Source organism: Malurus melanocephalus, unplaced genomic scaffold (genome assembly GCF_030028575.1).
Source record: "Malurus melanocephalus ecotype Western Australia unplaced genomic scaffold, MMel_1.1 scaffold_196, whole genome shotgun sequence".
Lineage (NCBI taxonomy): Eukaryota > Metazoa > Chordata > Aves > Passeriformes > Maluridae > Malurus > Malurus melanocephalus.
In genome coordinates this window covers 179,040-185,683 of record NW_026623428.1, presented here as the reverse complement: position 1 = coordinate 185,683, position 6,644 = coordinate 179,040, and the positions used below count along the sequence as shown (strand labels likewise).

At 36.2% G+C, this 6,644-nt stretch overlaps 2 protein-coding genes across 2 annotated transcripts in view; one reads left to right on the top strand and one right to left on the bottom strand.

The window, feature by feature from the left end:
• Positions 1-6,644, bottom strand: part of CACNA2D3 (calcium voltage-gated channel auxiliary subunit alpha2delta 3) — a gene marked incomplete at its 5' end in the record, with an annotated part of 215,312 nt that overhangs the window by 47,479 nt on the left and 161,189 nt on the right. The gene's annotated exons all lie outside the window — the stretch shown is intronic.
• LRTM1 (leucine rich repeats and transmembrane domains 1) overlaps positions 1-6,644 on the top strand; it is a 19,652-nt gene that overhangs the window by 2,992 nt on the left and 10,016 nt on the right. The window lies entirely within an intron of this gene.

Genomic DNA, 6,644 nt, shown 5'->3' with positions numbered 1-6,644 from the left:
AGCAGCCTGCAGAGAGAAGGCAAGAGCTGTCACAGAGGAAACTGTGCTGGTGGCAGAGCTTTTATGAATTCCTACGAGTCTTCAACTTTCTTCCAGCCTCTCCTAGCATGGCCACTGCTCTAAGAAATATTTCTGAATTCCAATGGTATAGGAAGCATGTGAAGATTGAAATCTGACCACAGTAATGCTAAAATAATGAAGTAGTGAGAGTATTTTTATAACTCCCCAACCATTTTTTAGTTTTATAGGGTTTTCTTGCGATTCAAGTACAACTCATGACTGAAACAAAAAATAGGAACACTATGCATTTGTAAGCACTTTTATAAACCTTAAGGGAAGATCCAGGACTTGTCAAGTTCTCAGAAAAAGCTTTGCTTCTTACAGCTGAGGTCTTAGTTTAGAGCAGCATAGCCAGAGTAGCTTTCCATCTCAGCCAGAAGGCTGTGATTTCCAGTTGGCAGTTAAGGAACCCTAAGAGGCTCAAAGTCCAGACAAACAGCCAGAAATTAGGATATTTATCTGAACTCTTAGAGGCTTTGACCAGATTCTCTTAGGATGTATAAGACTTTCTGCTTCCACTTATAACTAAAACATAACACATTCCATCCTTGATCGTATTTTCTTTTCAGACTTGATCCTGGCTACTACCTAAGCATACTAACCATAAAAAAAAAAAAAAAAAAAAAAAAGTTTCTACAAATCTCAGCATCGTGAGAAAGGCTGAGCTCAGACTTGGGCAAAGCTTCCATCACTATTTCCAAAGTGGTTTTACCCCTCCCACAGCAGATCGGGTACACGCTGTGCTGCCACCAGACAAAGAACAGTTTGGACCAGACACTGCAGATAAATCTCGTGGCATCCACTGCACAGTGAAGTCACGAGTGAGTTCTGTGTCCAGTTTGTCTCCTGGCAGTTCAAKGTCCCTCCATCACAGAGCTGGGACCAAGGAATGGAGATTGTGCTGGTGCCAGTYCTTGCAGGGAGAGGGGATTGACTGAATCCAGCATTCCCTGACTGCCAACCATCCCCTCCCTCTGCTGTCACAGGGGGGACTTTTTTCCTTTCAAGGTCTATGAACACATGAAACCCCATCAGTCAGACCAAGCTTGGGACACTGAATGAGGAAACATAGACATTTTATCAAACCACATCATTTGGAAATAAGTTTTGGATCTGTTATTTACTGAATTACAATAACAATGACAATCTCTACAAACTGTTTGTGCTATATTGTGATTAACAAATTACGTCGAATTTCTGAAAATATGAGTCATGCTACTTGAAGTCAAATAATACATCAGAAGGACCTCATAATGAATAAAAGTCTCCAGCCTTTCAACACCATATCTATTAGATGATTCATAAGTTAAATGTTTACTGTAATGCTCCAGTATAGTTCCCAAGGTTTTATTTTTTTTTCTTCTATTATTATTTCTATTTAATTTTTATTATTTTTTAAATGTTTTACTTAATTTAAAAGTGTTTTTGCTGTTTAACCATATGGTGATAATCTATAGTCTTAGAAAAGTACAAAAAAGTACATAAAAGACTCAGTGAATGTCTTTTTATGTGTTTGAAATAAAGTAGTACCACAATATTCTTCAGTTGCAAGTACAAAGAAAATAGCACTGGTGGATTTGCAACCTGATTTATGTTTGTGTCTTTTACTGAATGATTTTTAAAGATACAGATGCTAAACTTTTCCAGAAGTTTACTGCAAAAGCAGTTTTATTTGCCTAGGGTTTTATCATTTTTGGATCAAAAATGTATTTTTTATGTAATATTCATGTCACTAAATAACTGACCACAGTTGCCTATTTGTTAAACAAAATTAGGAGCTAGAATTTGAACTATAAACTGGCATTCTTGAAATCTCCTGAACTAGAGGTTTAAACCATGTCAGGAATTGAAAGAAATCTTAGATTGATAATGCTGAAAGATTTTCCAGTGTACTGACATAAATTTTCATCTCTTTCATATCCTCCTACTTTTTATGTGTTAAATAAAAAGAAACATCATCTTTCAAGGTGCATTCAGTATATTCATATGTATAGCCCACTTGAAAGTCAGTTTTTAAAACCATGGATTAACATTGGCTGTAACCTAAACATTTTCACATTTAGCTAAACTTTATTTCATAAGAACATTTTACTGCCATGATTTTGAAACACGGCCAAGAAATGTTAACTATACCTCTTAGCAATGACCTGTATCAGGGAAAATAATTTATCTTTTGCTTTATCCAATGTGTAGAATTTCATGCACATGAACTRGAGAACAGCTAATGTCATCCAAGAGCTCAAGCAATCAGGGTTAGAATGAAAACTTTCTATTTTACTCATTTGCTCACCAGAATAAGAAACCAACATCTTCAGAATTGTTACATGAGCCTACAGAGGTGTCAGCAGTAATGGTTGCTTTGTCTCATTTGGTGACTATTAACATAATAAAAGGTGCTTTCATATTGCTGAAAATTAGCCAAGAGCTTGTTTGCTTCATTAGACAAAGATGAGATCACCTCCTTAAAACTACGAAATACAAAGTACAATATATCRACTAACTTATGACAAAATCCAAAATTAATAAATGTTTTCATTGATAATTCAAGAAAAAAAAAACCACAAAGAAATAAGGCCTTTAAAAATGTTGAGACTGATAAAGTTAAAAGGGACTGACAGACTTTTAAATTTTTTCATAAAATGTCAGMATTGCCTAAGATCTGCAGGTCAAGTTATGGCCATAGGTGAACTTCTCTGGGTGAGTTATTAACTCCTGGAAAGAGTGTAAGTGCTGACATGACTTTCACAATAAAGCTACAAATGGACCATACTTACTTCTCATAAACTGCTATCCAGATACTTCAACAAGCAGTCGAATACAATTTATATACTAATGATTTGTAGGATTTAGTTGTCAATTCAGCCTTAAGGCATTTTTAAGAAGTATAAATTGATAAGTTTTGAGGGAAATCAATATCACAGGCACCAAAGATAATCCTCTTTAATGTAAGAGCTTTGAAATAATTCAGGAAGGTTTCTGAAAGGGACCTGTCTGATTATACATTAAACTAAGGATTTGTCATGCAAAACAGCTTCGCTTTCTAATAAGTTGTGTGATAGGTGCAAATTCAGCTGGGGCTTTTGCCTGGAAGGTGCTGAGCACTCAGGGCTCACTGGGGTCTGGGAGGGTTAAGGGATGCCCAGCACACGATGAGAATGGAGCTCTGGAGAAATCAAAAGCCCCTCAAACCCCACTCAAAGGAAGGACTTTTGGCAGCACTTTCCAGAGATTGTGCTGCTGTGCACAGGCAAACCTGTTATTGACTCCCAAGGAAAGCTAACCCTGCAAAGGMCAGGTTTTAGAGCTGTTCAGGCACATTCCAGGGGTGCTGGTCYTGATGGGCTTTCCAGAAGCACTCATTCCACACTGCAATCAGTGAAGGTTGGGCTGCTATTCTCAAGTCTCTATCATATTCCTAGGCATCAAAATAACTGTGAATTACCACTTTCCAAAATGTAGACACTTCTAAATGACAAAGGTTCTCCTGGAAATTCTGCTACAACACATTTAGGAAACATATTTGATTTTCTAATTAAGGCAAATTCAATCAATTCTGTATTTTTCTGCTGTTTTACAAAACGAATGACAGAGCCTTTTCCAGAACTAATAAATTTCTAAGCACATCTGTAACAGAAGCAAACATTATCTCGCAGTACAGGGCTGATATATCCTGCCTTAAGGGAAAAGCCCTTTTATTTAAAATAAAAGGAAATCAGAACCACACATTAGCAGTAAACTATAACAGACTGCACTAAAGTATATTTCAACAGATTCAGTTTATATTGTTACATCAATTTTTGTATTAAAAAAATTTTTGTATTAAAAAAATGGCACAAATGGCCACAGAAGTCAAAAAGAGAAGGGTCTCATACAATTTTCCCTGCTTTATTCTGTTTTAACATGTAGTTAGAATTTATAAGGATGGAAGGCTCTGACTCTTGCATGCACAGAGATACTTTTATACTGTTGCCTTCATAACTAAGACTCTTTTTCATTTAATTCAGTGAATTTAGATTGTAGCACTGATTATGCTCRTATCCAAATCAGAATTTTAACTGAGTTTCCATGGGAACACTGTCTGTCCCTGCTTTCTTTTTAGACAAGGCTATGCCTGTTTAACAAGTTTGCCGAGGACAACATGTTTTGTTTAAGTTACGTTTACTGGAGCCAAAACTTCCTAATTACATTACCAGAAGAAACATTTACAGCAATGCTTTTACCATGGGAAACCCTCCATTGTTCAGCCCATCTCTGAAAAACAMGGGATATCAGAGTTGCCATTGCTTAAAATGTGCTAACCGCTCTTCTATCTGTAAAATAATCTATTTTATAAAATATCAACTTTGCCCATGTTTAATAATATGCATACATAAGGAAATTATTCCCATGGAATCTGGATTTCTTTGACACTTCCAGCAGAGAACATCTGCCCAGGAGAAAAGGTGGATCCAGGATGTGAAGCMCTGAAAGCTGTTCCTGGTCTAAAGACACCTACAAATAGCAGCTAAAATCAAACAGATACTCTTCTTCAGAGTGATTTTTTTTTTCCCCCACACAAGTTTAGCCTAATAAGAACTCTAGAGACCAAAACCTGGCAGATGCCATCATCTGTCCAAAAAGGTGTAGAAAGTTTTGAATCCTTGAGTGGTCTATTCTGTTCACTAATAATWTCCTTATTCAAAACACCAGAAAGGATGTGCTGTAGTCACACTWAGAGTTCAAATCCTGTGTTGAAGGAAGGGTGACACATTTCCCTAAGATTTTAGAAGAAGAACCAGGCCCAAAGTCCTAATTAGGAATATTTAAAGGGGCAAGAAATGCCTTAGCAAGAGTGCTGTGCCAGTGCAATGAAGAGGATGGGAGACAAACAGGGATTTTTACTTTTTGGGTTTAAATCTGCAGTGTACTCTGATGAAATGCTCTATGTGACTAATTTCACCCAAGTTCCATTTAGATAAAGCATTACAGAAAATCAAGCATTCGGTAACTTCTTTTTCAAAACTTTCTTACATTTTCATGTAAGAAAATCCACAGAAGTTCTAAAACAGGCTAGGAAAGCTAGGAGAGCAGCAATATGGAAAAGAATGACCAATTGATGGCACAGAGAAAAGTAGAGAGAGCATTTAGTTTCCAAGGAAAAGCTTGTACTACAATTGCTTTAAATATAAATGTTCACTGTAGTGCCTATGTTTGACCATTACATCTCCAAATCACCACAAATTACAGAGAGCTCTGTTCTTTCTTCTTTCTAACAGGTTTATAGAAAAGAAGCTCATAGCAGTAACTAATGAAAGCCATTTAAGATCTTAATGACACCAAAAAAACTCGAGGTATGGAAATTATTATTTCCCCAAAGTAGGCAAACGATGTGTAACTTCAGCTTCTAAAAGCAGTGAGCCCCACACTACCCCAGAGCACTTTGAGAGAAATCTGTAGTGCTGCTCTTTGAAYTCATCTGTTCAACTCTGCAGAAACACTGAGATGGAGAGAAAATGGACACTGGCATTTTGGAAAGGGAAAGGGATAAAAAGCCTCAGCCAAAACATGAGGAACCGAGCCCAGCCCTGCCATTATTTTCCAAAATAACAGACTGCAGATCTGCAAATAAAGATGAAAACACACCCTTTTTGCTTAAGACAGCTATAGCTTTACAGACAAAGCTCAGCTAGTTTGGGTGCTTTTAAGATCCCATCATAAATTAAAGAATAGTAAAATAGAAGTCCTTTTGGATAATAAGGCATCGTATTAAATTATAATATGCATTACCTGTATACTTCAGTATCACCCAGTGTTGGTGCAGAAATCAAGTGCAAACATGGAAGACAGAAGATGAGATCAACATTTAAAGTTGTCTGAATTTTAGGGCTAATAATCTGCTCTTATGCAGTACTTTCTTAATTTTTTTCCACAGGCATTTCAACTGTTTTTTTTTAATTTGTTGTCCTCTCAACCAATGCATGTKCTTGAAAAAAATTTCATCCTTCAGCACTTTAAGAGACAGTAAGATAGAAGGCACAGTTAAAAGCTTAAAGATAACTTTTRGTAGTACAAATGAAAATGAGGCATAGCTGAGTGTTCTGACTTGTCAGGACTTCATAATTTATACCAATCTTGCTGAAACATTTTCCGTCTTACTCAGCACACAGCCTGTCAGACATTTGGTATCATCCTCCTAACAGATGTGTTAAAACTCAGTTAATGATATTCCTTTTCACCAAATCAAGAAAAGACAATTATACACTGCACATACTCTATAAGTTATAATCAATACTGAAAAAAAAAATTGAGAGGAGAAACCATAGAATGAGGATCTTTGGGGATTCTCAGCATGAAAATAGTAAACCAAATGAGAGATACAGAAGAACATATAACCAAAATATACAAGATAATGCAGGACAGGTAAAAGAGTGTAAGAACAGTGGAAACATGATGTTCCTTAATTATTTCAATTGTTAGTATCCTTTACTTTTCACTTGGTTATCCCAGCCATGTTGCTCATATAAGCTCCACATAAACAAGGTTTTATTAAACCTTCTTTTTATATTTCACAGCTACAGTTTTGGAGGTTATTCTTCTTTTTTTTT